The sequence below is a fragment of the Trichosurus vulpecula genome, chromosome 9 (assembly GCF_011100635.1).
Source record: "Trichosurus vulpecula isolate mTriVul1 chromosome 9, mTriVul1.pri, whole genome shotgun sequence".
NCBI classification, from domain to species: Eukaryota; Metazoa; Chordata; class Mammalia; order Diprotodontia; family Phalangeridae; genus Trichosurus; species Trichosurus vulpecula.
This window is the reverse complement of record NC_050581.1, coordinates 16,106,486-16,121,255: the sequence shown is the minus strand read 5'-3', so window position 1 is coordinate 16,121,255 and position 14,770 is coordinate 16,106,486. Positions and strand designations below refer to the sequence as shown.

Sequence of the window (14,770 nt, the reverse complement as noted above, 5' to 3'; positions counted from 1 at the left end):
GCACATTTCGTTGTTAATATGATCAATTGTGTTTATAGTTTTCCTAATACTAAACCAGCCTTGCATTCCTGGAATAAATCCTACCTGATGATAGTGTATTATTCTCATGATACATTGCTGCAATCTGTCTCCTAATATTTTATTAGGTAAATTGGTCTATAATTTTCTTTCTCTGTTTTGACTCTTCCTGGTTTGGGTATTAGTACCATATTTGTGTCGTAAAAAGAATTTGGTAGGACTCCTCACCTATTTTCCCAAATAGTCTATAAAGTATGGGAATAAATTGTTTTTTAAATGTTTGATAGAATTCACATGTAAAACCATCTAGCCCTGGAGACTTTTTCCTAGGAAGTTCATTGATGATTTGCTCAATTTCTTTTTCTGAGATAGCATTATTTAGGTATTTTACTTCTTCTTCTGTTAACCTAGGCAAATTACATTTTGGTAAATATCCATTTCCCGAAGATTGTAAAACTTGTGGGCATACAAGTGGGCAAAATAATTCCTAATTATTGTTTTAATTTGCTCTTCATTGCAGGTCAATTCACTCTTTTCATTTTTGATACTGGTAATACTAAAAACACTGGAAAGCATAGGAATAAATGGAGTCTTCCTTAAAATTTTAAGTGCTGTCTACCTAAATTGGTACTTCTTTGTTTTGAATCAAATTGGCCAAAGGCTTATCAACTCTACTGTTTTTTTTTTTTCATAAAACCAGCTCATAGTTTTATTTATTAGATCAGCAGTTTTCTTGATTTCAATTTTATTAATCTCTCCTTTGGTTTTCAGAATTTCAAATTTTGTATTTAATTGAGGATTTTCAACTTGTTCTTTTTCTAGCTTCAGTTGCATGCCCAATTCATTGATCTTCTTTTTTCTCTATTTTATTAATGCAAGCATTTAGAGATATAAAGCTTCTCCTCAGAACTGCTTTTGCTGCATCCCATAAATTTTGGTATGTTGTCTCATTATTGTCATTCTCTTGAATGAAGTTCTTAGTTGTTTCTATGATTTGTTCTTTGGCCCACTCATTCTTTAGGATTAGATTATTTAGTTTCCAATTAATTTTTAGTGTATCTTTCCGTGGTCCTTTATTACAGATAATTTTTATTGCATCATGATCTGAAAAGGATGCATTGACTATTTCTGCCTTTCTGCACTGGATTGTGGGTTTTCATGCCCTAGCACATGGTCAAGTTTTGTGTATGTGCCATCTACCACTGAGAAAAAAGGTATATTCCTTTCTATCGCCATTCAGTTTTCTCCAGAGGTCTATCATATCTGCCTTTTCTAAGATTCTATTCACTTCCTTAACTTCTTTCTTGTTTATTTTGAGGTTAGATTCATCAAGTTCAGAGAAGAGGAGGTTGAGGACCCCCACTAGTACAGTTTTGTTGTCTATTTCTTCCTGTAACTCCCTTATCTTCTCCTCTAAGAATTCACAAGCTATACCACTTGGTGCATTTATGTTAAGTAATAATATTGCTTCATTGTCTATGGTGCCTTTTAGTAGGATATACTTTCCTTCCTTATCGCTTTTAATTAGGTCTATATTAGCTTTTGCTTTGTCTGAGAATAGGATTGCTACTCCTGCTTTTTTTACTTCAGCTGAAGCATAATATATTCTACTCCCGCCTTTTACCTTTACCCTGTGTGTATACCCATGTTTCAAATGTGTTTGTTGTAAACAACATATTGTAGGATTATTATTTTTAATCCATTCTGCTATCCACCTCCATTTTATGGAAGAGTTCATCCCATTCACATTCACAGTTATGATTACTATCTATGTCTTTTTCTCGATCCTATTTCCCCCCCATCTTCATGTTTTCATGTCTCCCTTCTCCCGTCCACTCCTCAAAAGAGTTTTGTTTTTGACCACCACGTTCCTCAGTTTCCCTCCCTATTAACACCCCTCCCTTATCTTACCCTTTTTCCTTTGCTAGTTCTTCCCTCTCTTCTAACCACCCTGTCTTTTCTTTCCCTTTCCCCCTTCTAATGCCTGTAGGACAAGTTTGATTTCTATACTTATCAGAGTATGTTATTCCCTCCTTGAACCAAATCCAATGAGAGTAAAGCTCAAACATTGCTCTTCTCCCTTCCTTCTTTCCCTCTACTATAATATGTTTTTGTGCCTCTTCATGAGATGTAATTTACCCTTCTCTCCCTCCTCCTTACCTCTTCTCCCAGAACAATCCCTTTGAGCATCTTAATTATGTTTTTTATCATCACATCACTTACTTTATACTGACACCCTCAGGCTATGTATATTCCTTTCAATTGTCATAATAACTGGACCATTCTCTAGACTGACATGCATATAACATATATAAAACAATATAATTCTAAATAAGGATGTAAATGATTTGCCCTTATTGAATAACAAGGTTTTTTTTCTTGTTTACCTTTTTATGTCTCTCTTGAGTTTTGTATTTGGGAATCAAATTTTCCACTGAACTCTGGCCTTTTCATCAGGAAGGTCTGGAATTCCCTTATTTCATTGAATGTCCATCTCCTTGCCTGAAAAATTATGCTCAGTTTTTCTGGGTAGTTGATCCTTGATTGTAGTCCAAGCTCCTTTGCCTTTTGGAATATCATATTCCAATTCATCCTGGGTTGTAACGTAGAAGCTGCAAGGTCCTGTGTGATTCTGACTGTAGTTCCACGATATTTGAATTGTTTCTGGCTGCTTGCAGTATTTTCTCCTTGACCTGATATTTCAGGAATTTGGCTACAATGTTCCTTGGAGTTTTCAATTTTGGATCTCTTTCAGGGAGGAATCAATGGATTTTTTTCAATGACTATTTTACACTCTGGTTATAGGACCTTGGGACAGTTATCCTTGCTGATTTTTTGGAAGATACTATCCAGGCTCTTTTTGTCATCATGGCTTTCCAATGGAGAAATAATTATTAGATTATCTCTCCTGGATGTATTTTCCAGGTCAGTTGTTTCTCCAATCAGATATTTCACATTTTCTTCTATTTTTTCATTCTTTAGATTATGATTGACTGATTCTTCATGCCTCATAGAGTCATTAGCTTCTACTTGCCCATAACAAATCATTTTCTTCATTTAGCTTCTCTACCTCATTTTCCATTTGGTTAATTTTACTTTTCAAGTAGTCATTCTGTGTAATTAGATTCTGAAACTCCTTAACCATTTCGACAATTTTACTTTTTAAAGATTTGTTCTCATCAGTAAATATTTTTTTCCATTTTTTTCTACCTTTCTAATTTGGTTTTTCAAATCCCCCTTGAGCTCTTCTGGGAATGCTTTTTGGGCTGGAGACCAGTTCACATTCTCTTTTGAAGTTTCAGATGTGGGTATAGTGTCAATGTTGTGCTCCTCTGAATTGGCATTTTGACCTACCCTGTCTCCATAATAAGAATCAATAGTCCTTGGTTTTCTGGATTGTTTCTTCATGGTAGTTGTCTTTTTCCTGGTTTTTAAAGTGGATCTCTGCTTCTGGGGCTCAGGTGGCTCTATTTTAAGTTTCTTGTGCTGGGAACTGTGGGCCTGATTACTGGCTTTGTGTGCTGTGGCCTCTGGTTTTGTGAGGTGTGGGGGAGGGGTGGTCTTGCTGCTGGAAGTCTCCTCTTCCCCCAGGGCTGCACTACTGCATGGGTGGTCTCAGCAGTTGTCTGTTCTGGTGTCTGCCACTTTCCCTGGCTGTGCATGTCTGGGGTCCTGGTGTTGACACTTGATAGCTTTACCCCCTGGGGCTCAGGAACTCCCACTGTTCTGCTGAGGTGGGGCCTACTGGGACATCTCTCTTCCTGCACTAGTCTCATTCTGCCACCAGAATTTGGGATCTTCCCAACTTCCCAAGCTAAAAGGCTACTGAAGACCCACTTCTGGCTCCTCTATTCCAGGGTTTCTGCCAGGGGAGTATTATCTGGGTGAGGAAAGGAGGAATGAGTGCCATTTTACCTGGTCATCATGGCTCCCTGAAGTTCAAGAAGGCAAGTTTCAAACCTTTAGATTGTAGACTGCAAGCCCCAGGAGTAGCTGCTCTCATGGCCTCAGGCTCTGTGCTGGTGTCTCATGCAGCTCTGACAGACTCCTGTCCTGGGCTGAGGTCCCTGGGGATTGCCTCTAGAGTCAGGGCCTGCTCCTGATCCCACTCAGGTATGATTTAGTTTCACTCACCCAGAACTCCCCCAGACCGGCTCACTAGCTGGGGTCCACTGTGCTCCCATTCTAGTACAGTCTGGTGCAGTTCTGCATGCCTAGCAATCCTCAAACTCAAGTCTTTTGACTGCAAGTCTAGGGCTCTTTTCACTAAGCTTCAATGCCTCCAAGGTGCTTATAATCCAATAGGGGGAGACAACTATATCATCAAGACGGAATTCATGACTTCAAAGATAACCATGAATATGCCTGAATGGTCCAGAATTGCAGGATATAAGGAATTCTCTAAGTAGAAGGAAGAGGAGTTAAAGTATTTATTGAAACTCAGAAGTAGCAGACCCAAGGACCAGTGTCCCCAATTCAACATCCTGGCAAGAACCTTCCAAAACCAGTATGCCCGTCTCACAATGGTGACCAGGAGGCCACAGAAAAACATTATGGCAGCAAGCCAAGCCATACTGGTGCTTCCACCGCACCCCCCCCAGTGCCAGGGCCCTCCAGCAAGAAGACCACCCACTGGCCTCAAGCCCCTGCTCAGCACTCTCTGGTCTCCACAAGGGTCAGTCCTGCTTTTCTGTAATGCCTGCAGCCATCACCACCACTTCTGCCACAATCTCCAAGCTGTGGTCCAGCTAGCTGACTGCTTCCTCTCTCCTTCAGTTCTTAACTGCTCTCACCAACTGCCTCACCAACTGCCTCTTAGCTCTGCTCCAACCATTCAGCAAGCTCCTCCCACCACAGGCTTCATGTCATCATGTGGACCAGAACTCAGGCACCTACCATTGGCTCCAGTCCTAGCCACTCCCCCCAGGACCCTGAGAGCCCCATCCCCAAAGCCCACTCAAATGGGCAGGGAAGATCTTCCCATTCACTGATTGCCTTTACAACAACCCAAAAATAGAGTCAAGAAAGGGGGCAAACATAAGGGAGTGTTGGGGCAGAGGCATCATGTTCTGTGGACCAAGCAGAATAGCAGATGCAGAGTGAAAATCACATGAGTGCTTTTTGCAATGAATTTCCACTCTCCTTGACATATTCAGAGTGAATTCTGTCTTTTTTCACTTTATATCTACTTTGCTCCAACTACTGCTACATCCCACATAATATAAAGAAGGTCCCTTAGTAAACACAGAGCATTTATGGTTGCAAGAGACACAGAGATTATTGGAATTTTTTCATGAGTATTCACAGGTGATCCATGATACATTTGCCTTTTTGTTTGTTGTTTTTATATAGTGTAACTTGAAAGAAAGAAAATATCTTTCTGCTTTCTTCAAGCTATTTCTTCTCAGTTACCTCTTTGAAACTGTCTTCTAAATTTTTCAGAACCATTATGGAGACCTATCCTCATACTTGGCACGACCTTTTGTATTCTTAGCCTTTCTTCTGCTCTACTTGGCAATTTACTCATAAATGCTGTTCCAGAGCTCTGACACCTCTGATGCTTACCATGTGTGACCTTTGGCAAGCCAGTTATGACCCCTCAGATTTCTGTTTCCTCATTTGTAAAATATCGATGATTCCATGAATAGTCACAGCAACTTTAATGTACCTAAACTTTTGGTCAGCTTGGAGGTCAACCTTGATAAAAACAAAACTACTTTTAAAAAGGCACTTCTTACAAAGCAAGGTGTATATACATATATGTATATTTGTACATGTGTGTATGAACATGTATGAATATATGTGCTTGTGTGTATGCATAAGTGTATAGTGTATTCATGTACCTGTGGATGTATGCAGTCAAACCTCATTGTTCACAAATTCCATATTTGTGAATTTGCCTACTCACTAAAACTGGTCTGTAACCCCAAAATCAACACTCCACCACTTTCACTATCATTTGAGGATATGCACGTACAACCTGTGAAAAAATTTGAGTAACTCACACACATGTTCCCAGCTAAGGTGGAACAAGGCAACGCTTCTTTTTCAGCTCTTAGTAAACAAGTATCCTTTTTGTTGTCTATTTAGCACCAGATTTTTCGCACTTTCGAAACTTTTGTTGGTGATTTCAGTGTTTAAAATGGCCCTAAGCATAGTGCTGAAATACTGTGTAATATTCCTAAACTCAAGAAGGCCATGATGTGCCTTGTGGAGAAAATGTTGGATAAACTTCATTCAGGCATGAGTTATAGCGCTACTGGACACAAGTTCAATGTTAGCGAATCAACCATAGGGTACATCCAGAAAAAGGAAAAGGAAATTCTCCATTCTGTACCTGAGGCCGCTACAGAAGGCGATAATGTGACCAGAGCCTCACAGACACCTAACCTTGTATTATCCCCAGGAGCAATGGTTCAATATCACTAATTCAGTGTTGGTGACAATTTTATAGAATATAACTACTATGAACATTGAGAACTGACTATATACAGATCCATAGATGTGCAAACATACATACATATCATATAATATATACATACATAGTATTGTGTATGCATATATGCATATGTTTATATATGCTCATATACACGTATACATATACTTACTTACAAAGAATGGAGAGTAATATGCACCTGGTCACACTCTGGCAATGTAACAGATCAAAAAAGGAAAAACCACCTAGATTTGTTCAGTTACAACTGTGTGTCAGATCATTAAGGAAGCACCGATAAACATCAGAGCAAAAACATTTACAATGCTTCCTACACAATGTTTATGCATTATAATGTTGTTCTACAAGATTAATTTATATTAATCTTAATGTCTACTAAGAATAAAAGTTGTACAAAACCTCTCTATAAGACTGTCCGACAAATGAGGAACTCTGAAGAAGGTCAGTGATGACAGATGTATATCACATGAAAGGATCCCTGGAACAGCCATGAAGCAGGGGAGACAGACAATAAATAGATGGATGGCTCAAAAAACAGATTGGCTCCCGTAGGACCTGATACGTCAGATGAGAGGTCAAAATTCTATGGGACCAGCTAATAGATCAACTATTCAGACAATATTAGAAACAATGAGTGTGGGATCATCATTTCTGATGTTCTGTCATAATGAGTAAGTGCATACAGATTCAAACATAAATACGATAGGAAAAATCCAGAACCAACTGAAATACCCAGTGTTGGAGAGATGGCAAATCAGACACAAAAGATAGTTAGGTGGTTGTAGTAGTAATTTAGATTTGAAGGTCTTTCTCGCCCATTAACAGACCATGTGACCTCCTCATTCATGATCCTGTGTTTCATGCCTCCTTTACTGCATGGGACACACTTCTGGCTGAGAGGTCTGGTATGATACAGCAACATTCTGTGACTCGGGAATACCATACCACAAAGTATCCCTAGTTTCTGACATTTTATCCTCCTGTCTAGTTTCTCTCCTCCTGTTACCATGGTAACCAGACAGGCTGCTAGACTTGACCTGGGCTGAACTGAGTTGCACTCTTGACCTCCTTAGCTCCCCCTGCCTTCTAGATGAATTTACAGGATAAACCCAAAGAATCCAGCTTCTGGGCTAAGAATTCACTATTCCACAAAAACTTCTGGGAAAATTGGAAAATGGTATGGCAGAAACTGGACACAGACCAATGTCTTATACTGTATACTAAAATAAAGTCAAAGTGGGTTCATGATTTAGGAATAAAGGCTGATACTGTAAGCAATTTGAGAGAGCAAGGAATAATTTACTTATCAGATTTACAGGAAAGGGAAGAATTCATAACCCAACAAGAGATAGAGAGCATTACAAAATTCAAAATGAATAATTTTGATTATGTTAAGTTGAAAAGTTTTTGTTTAAACAAAGACAATGCAACAAAGATTAGGAGAGAGGCAGAAAATTGGGAGAAAATCTTTACAGCCAGTGTCTCTGGTAAAGGCCTCCTCCTTAAAATATACAGGGAACTGAGCCAAACCTATAGAAATACAAGTCATTCCTCAATTGACAAATGGTCAAAGGACATGAACAGGCTGTTTTCAGAGGAAGAAATTAAAGATATCTATAGGCATATGAAAAAAATACTCTAAATCACTATTGATTAGAGAAATGCAAATCAAAACAAGTCTTAGGTACCACATCTCTCCTGTCAGATTGGCTAACATGACAAAACAGGAAAATGATAAATGCTGGAGAGGATGTGGGAAAATTGGAACATTGTTACATTGTTGGTGGAGTTGTGAACAGATCCATTCTGGAGAGCAATTTAGAACTATGCTCAATGGAAGACTGGGGTGGAGCCAAGATGGCAGCTGGAAAGCAGTGAGCTCCCCACTGAGTCCCTCCAAAAACCTATAAAAAATGGCTCTGAACCAATTCTAGAACTGCAGAACCCACAAAACAGCAGAGGGAAGCAGGGCTCCAGCCCAGGACAGCCTGGATGGTCTCTGGGTGAGGTCTGTCCCACACGGAGCTGGGACCTGGGAGCGGAGCAGAGCAGAGAGCCCAGCGTGAGCTGCTCGGACCAACCAGACCAGGAGCCGGGTGGAGTGGGCCCTAGAGCCCTGAATCAGTGAGCTGCAGCAGGTACCAGACTTCTCAACCCACAAACACCAAAGACAGCTGAGAGGGTTAATGGGAAAAGCTGCGGAAGTGGAAGGAGTTCGCGTTCGGCTACCAGCCCCAGGGGCAGCGGAGGTGGGGCAGCTACAGCTGCTGTTGCTTCCAGCCCCAGGCCCACCTGGTGGGAGGAATTAAGTGGTGGATCAGAGAAGGAGTGCACAGCCTGCTGAAGATCTAAGCCCAGTCCGGGTTGGGGGTTCTAGGGGAAGGAGGAATGCTGGTGTGGCAGAGCTGGCGCATCCCCCCCAAACGTGGAACATAGAACTCTTTAGTCTGCAAGCAGTCATGCCCTGCTGAGGAACTCAAGGGTCAAGTTAGCTGGTTGGGGATATGGCCAGGCAGCAAAAACACACCCAGATTCAGTCTCAGACTTTGGATTCTTTCTTTGGTGAAGGGGAAGATCAAAGCATACAGCCTGGGGAGGTCAACAAAGTGCAAGAGCCTACACCAAAGGCCTCCAAGAAAAACATGAATTGGTCCCAGGCCATGGAGGAGCTCAAGGGAAATTGGGGGAAGCAAGTTGGAGAGGCGGAGGAAAGATTGGGAAGAGAGGTGAGAGGGATGCGAGAAAACCATGGGGGGCAGGTCAATGACTTGCTAAAGGAGACCCAAAAAAGATACTGAGGGGTACACTGAAGAAAACAACACCTTAAAGAATAGGCTAACTCAAATGGCAGGGGAGCTCCAAAAGGCCAATAAGGAGAGGAATGTCTTGAAAGGCAGAATTAGCCAAATGGGAAAGGAGGTCCGGCAGACCACTGAAGAAAATACTACCTTAAAAATTAGATTGGAGCAAGTGGAAGCTAGTGACTTTATGAGAAATCAAAATAGTATAAAATAGAACCAAAGGAATGAAAAAATGGAAGACAATGTGAAATATCTCATTGGAAAAACCACTGACCTGGAAAATAGATCCAGGAGAGATAATTTAAAAATTATTGGACTGCCTGAAAGCCATGATCAAAAAAAGAGCCTAGATATCATCTTTCAAGAAATTATCAAGGAGAACTGCCCTGATATTCTAGAGCCACAGGGCAAAATAGAAATTGAAAGAATCCACCGATCGCCTCCTCAGATCCCAAAAGGAAATCTCCTGGGAATATTGTCGCCAGATTCCAGAGCTCCCGGATCAAGGAGAAAATACTGCAAGCAGCCAGAAAGAAACAATTTGAGTATTGTGGAGGCACAATCAGAATAACCCAAGATCTGGCAGCTTCTACATTAAGAGATCGAGAGGCTTGGAATATGATATTCCAGAGGTCAATGGAGCTAGGATTAAAACCTAGAATCACCTACCCAGCAAAACTGAGTATCATGTTCCAAGGCAAAATATGGCTTTTCAATAAAATAGAGGACTTTCAAGCTTTCTCAGTGAAAGGACCAGAGCTGAATAGAAAATTTGACTTTCGAACACAAGAATCAAGAGAAGCATGAAAAGGTAAACAAGAAAGAGAAATCATAAGGGACTTACTAAAGTTAAACTGTTTTGTTTACATTCCTACATAGAAAGATGATGTGTATGATTCATGAGACCTCAATATCATAGTAGCTGAAAGGAACATGCATATATATATATATATGTTTATGTATATATATATATATAGATAAGTGGATGTGCATGTATGTATATATCTATGTGTATGTATATATATATAAAGAGAGAGAGCGGACACAGGGTGAGTTAAAGATGAAGGGAAGATATCTAAAAGAAATAAAATCAAATTAAGGGATGAGAGAGGAATATATTGAGAGAGGGAGACAGGGAGAGAGAGAATTGGGTGGATTATCTCACATAAAGGTGGCAAGAGGAAGCAGTTCTGTGGGAGGAGGGGAGAGGGCAGGTGAGGGGGGGAAATGAGTGAATCTTGCTCTCATTAAATTTGGCCTGAGGAGGGAATACCATACACACTCAATTGGGTGTCTTACCCTACAGGAAAGAAGAGGGAAGAAGATAAAAAAAGGGGGGGATGATGGAGGGGAGGGCAGATGGGGGTGGAGGTAATCAAAAACAAACACTTTGGAAAGGGGACAGGGTCAAGGGAGAAAATTCAATAAAGGGGGATGGGTTTGGAAGGAGCAAAATATAGTTAGTCTTTCACAACATGAGTATTGTGGAAGGGTTATACATAATGATACACATGTGGCCTATGTTGAATTGCTTGACTTCTTAGGGAGGGTGGGTGGGAAGGGAAGAGGGGAGAGAATTTGGAACTCAAAGTTTTAAAAACAGATGTTCAAAAACCAGAAATAAAAGTTTTTGCATGCAACTAGAAAATAAGATACACAGGCAATGGGGCATAGAAATTTATTTTGCCCTACAAGAAAGGATGGGAAAAGGGGATGGGAGGGGAGTGGGGTGACAGAAGGGAGGGCTGACTGGGGAACAGGGCAACCAGTATATACGTCATCTTGGAGTGGGGGGAGGGTAGAAATGGGTAGAAAATTTGTAATTCAAACTCTTGTGAAAATCAATGCTGAAAACTAAATATGTTAAATAAATAAATTTTAAAAAAAGAACTATGCCCAAAGGGGCATAAAAATGTACATACACTTTTACCCAGCAATACTACTTCAAGGGCTGTATCCCAAAGAGATCACACAAGTGGGAAAGGGAGCAGTACGTACAAAAATATTTACAGCAGCTCTTTTTGTGGTAGCAAAGAATTGGAAATCAAGGGGATGCCTATCAATAGGGGGAATGGCTAAACAAGTTGTGGTATATGAATGTAAAGGAATACTATTGTGTTATAAGGAATGAGGAAGATACAGATTTCATAATAACCTGGAAAGACCTATATGATCTAATGCTGAGTGAGGGGAACAGAACCAGAAGAACATTGTACAAAACCAGTCATGTTGTTTCTGTGAGACTAACTTTGATAGACTTGGCTCTTCTCAGCAATACAAAGTTCAAAGACAGCTCCAAAGGACTCATGATGGAAAGAGCTATCTACATCCAGAGAAAGAACTACAGAGTCTGAATGCAGATTGAGGCAAACTATTTACTCTGTTTTTTTTTCTTCTCTTTTTTGGATGTTTTGTTTCTTTTTTCTCATGATTCATTCCATTGGTCATAATTCTTCTTTGCAACTTGCCTATTATGTAAATAAGTTTAATGCAAAGGCATAAGTAGAAGACATATCAGATTTCACACCATCATAAGGAGAGGGGAGGGAGGGGAAGAAAATTTGGGACTCAAAAACTTGTGGAACTGAGTGCTGTAAACAAAAATAAAAAATCTAATTTAGGTCGGGTCAGAGACAAGATGGCACTGTGAAAGGAGGGAACTACTGGAGCTCTCTCACAAATTCTGTCAGATAAGTCTAAAAAAGTGAATCTGAGCATATTTGAGAGAGTTAGAAGCCACTAGTAGACTGAGAGGGGCAGGAGCTCCAGGCATGCGGAATGGCACCACACCACACCAACTGGGAACAACAGAGGAACCCAGTGAGCAACTGGTCTGGGAGAGCAATGGGCATGCGAAATGTGGGAACAGGAGCAGGCCGAGGGCAGAAGTACTGGCAATGGCAGCAATCGAGCCCCAGGCCTCTCAGCCCAGGACTGGAGTCTGTCAAAGCTACAGGAGACAACAGCACAGAGCCTGCGGCCACAGGAGCAGTTATCCTGGAGGCCCACAGGCTAAAGGTTTGAAACATGCATTCTTGAACTTCCAGGAGCCATGAAGGCCAGGTAAATCTTCTCTCATTCCTCCCTTCCTCACCCAGAGAATACTACCTCGGGAGAAACATAGGAGCCAGAAGTGGGGCTTCAGTAGCCTTTTAGTGAGAGAAGTTGGGGAGAGAGCCCTTGTTGTGGTGGTAGAAGGAGGATAGTGCAGTAAGAGAGGTGTCCCAGCAGGCCCCACCTCAGCAGAACAAAGAGAATTACTGAGCCCCAGGGGGGTGGAGCTAGCAAACATCAACACCAGGACCCCAAGTGTGCACAGCCAGGGGAAGTGGCAGACAGCAGCATAGAGAACAGCTAAAACCACCCTGCTGTAGAGCACTCACAGGAAGAGGAGACCTCCAGCAGTCAGACCACCCCGTCCCCACACCTCACAAAACAAGAGGCCATAACACACAAAGCAAATGAGCAGGCCCACAGTTCTAACCACAAGAAGCTTAGTACAGATCCCCCTGAGCCTCAGAATCAGAGATCCACTTTAGAAGCCAGGAGGAATAAAAAAACACCATGAAAAAACACACTAAAATCCAATGACCACTGATTCCTATTATGGAGAGAGGGAAGATCAAAATACCAATTCAGAAGAGGACAGCATGGACACTATACCCACATCTGAAACCTCAAAAGGGAATGTGATCTGGTCTCAAGCCCAAAAAGCATTCCTGGAAGAACTCAAGGAGGACTTTAAAAACCAAATTAGAGAGTTAAAAGAAAAAAATGGAAAAAAATTCACCAATGAAAACAAATGTTTAAAAAGTAAAATTGACAAAATGGTTAAGGAGATTCAGAATATAAAAGCAGAAAATTTCTCATTGAAAAGTAAAATCGGCAGAGGCAGCATGAATCAGGCCGATGGTGGAGAGCAAGTGAGTGAAAAAGCATGGGACTGTGGGCCAAGCCAGTGCACGCTTCCAGGATTCAGCATGGGTGATGCGGACAAGGGCAAGGGCAACAGCAAGAAGATCTTCGTGCAGAAGTGCGACCAGTGCTACATGATGGAGAAGGGGGGCAAGCACAAGACCAGCCCCAACCTTTTCCTACACAGATGCCAACAAAAACAAAGGTATCACCTGGAGAGAGGACATGCTGATGGAGTACCTGGAGAACCCCAAGAAGTACATCCCTGGAACAAAGAGAATCTTCACAGGCATTAAGAAGAAGGGAGAGAGGGCAGACTTGATAGCCTAAATGAAAAAGGCTACCAATGAGTAATAGTTGTCTGCTGCCTTATTTATTATGAAAAGGAGATGTCTCTCGTGAGGAGATTTCTTTTTTTACATGTATCATAACAACCCTATTTAAATTATTTTCATCATCCAGAGAATTTTGATCATGAATGGCTATTTTAAAAAATTTGTTCAACAATCCTAATAAAGGAACAGTCATGACTACAGCCACAACCAAACTATCACTTTTCTGTTTCTTTTAAAAGATTAGGGACTTTTTATCAAAGGCAATGTGCTCCACCTCTGTCTTGGAAAGTTTTGATTGAATCTGGCTTCTTTTACTAAACAATATAGAAAGCCTACTTGAAAGAAACTTTCATAAGATTTTTACCTGTGGCATGTTTGGGGGTGGGGGGTTATCTTTAAGAAAAAGTTGTGTCCCAGCCTGTGCAAAGGCATGGCCAACTGAATCAAAATTAGCCCAAGCATTTTGGATTTCACTTCCCTAACTTTCCATGCATAAACAGCTTAATTACAGGGATTTCATTAAATACTGCCTTTAAATTGGCAAAAAAAAAAAAAGGTAAAATCAACCTAATGGAAAAGGACACAGAGAAGCTAAAGGAAGAAAACAATATATTAAAAATTAGAATTGGACAAGTAGAAGCTAATGACTTTATGAGACATCAAGAATCAGTTAGACAAAATCTAAAGAATAAAAAAATAGAAGAAAATGTGAAATATCTGATTGGAAAAACAACTGACCTGGAAAATACATTCAGGAGAGATAATCTATTAATTATTTGTCCATCGGAAAGCCATGATGAAAAAAAGAGCCTGGATAGTATCTTCCAAAAAATCAGCAAGGATAATGGTCCCAAGGTCCTAGAACCAGAGGGTAAAATAGTCATTGAAAAAAATCCACTGATTCCTCCCTGAAAGAGATCCAAAATTGAAAACTCCAAGGAACATTGTAGCCAAATTCCTGAATTATCAGGTCAAGGAGGAAATACTGCAAGCAGCCAGAAACAATTCAAATATTGTGGAACTGCAGTCAGGATTACACAGGACCTTGCAGCTTCTACATTAATACCCAGGATGAATTGGAATATGATATTCCAAAAGGCAAAGGAGCTTGGACTACAACCAAAGATCAACTACTCAGCAAAACTGAGCATAATTTTTCAGGCAAGGAGATGGACATTCAATGAAATAAGGGAATTCCAGACCTTCATGATGAAAAGGCCAGAGTTCAATGGAATATTTGATCTTCA

The 14,770-nt window shown here is 40.7% G+C and overlaps 1 pseudogene; it reads left to right on the top strand.

The window, feature by feature from the left end:
• Positions 1–13,253: 13,253 nt before the first annotated feature.
• LOC118831867 lies at positions 13,254–13,542 on the top strand (annotated as a pseudogene).
• The last annotated feature ends 1,228 nt before the right edge of the window (positions 13,543–14,770 follow it).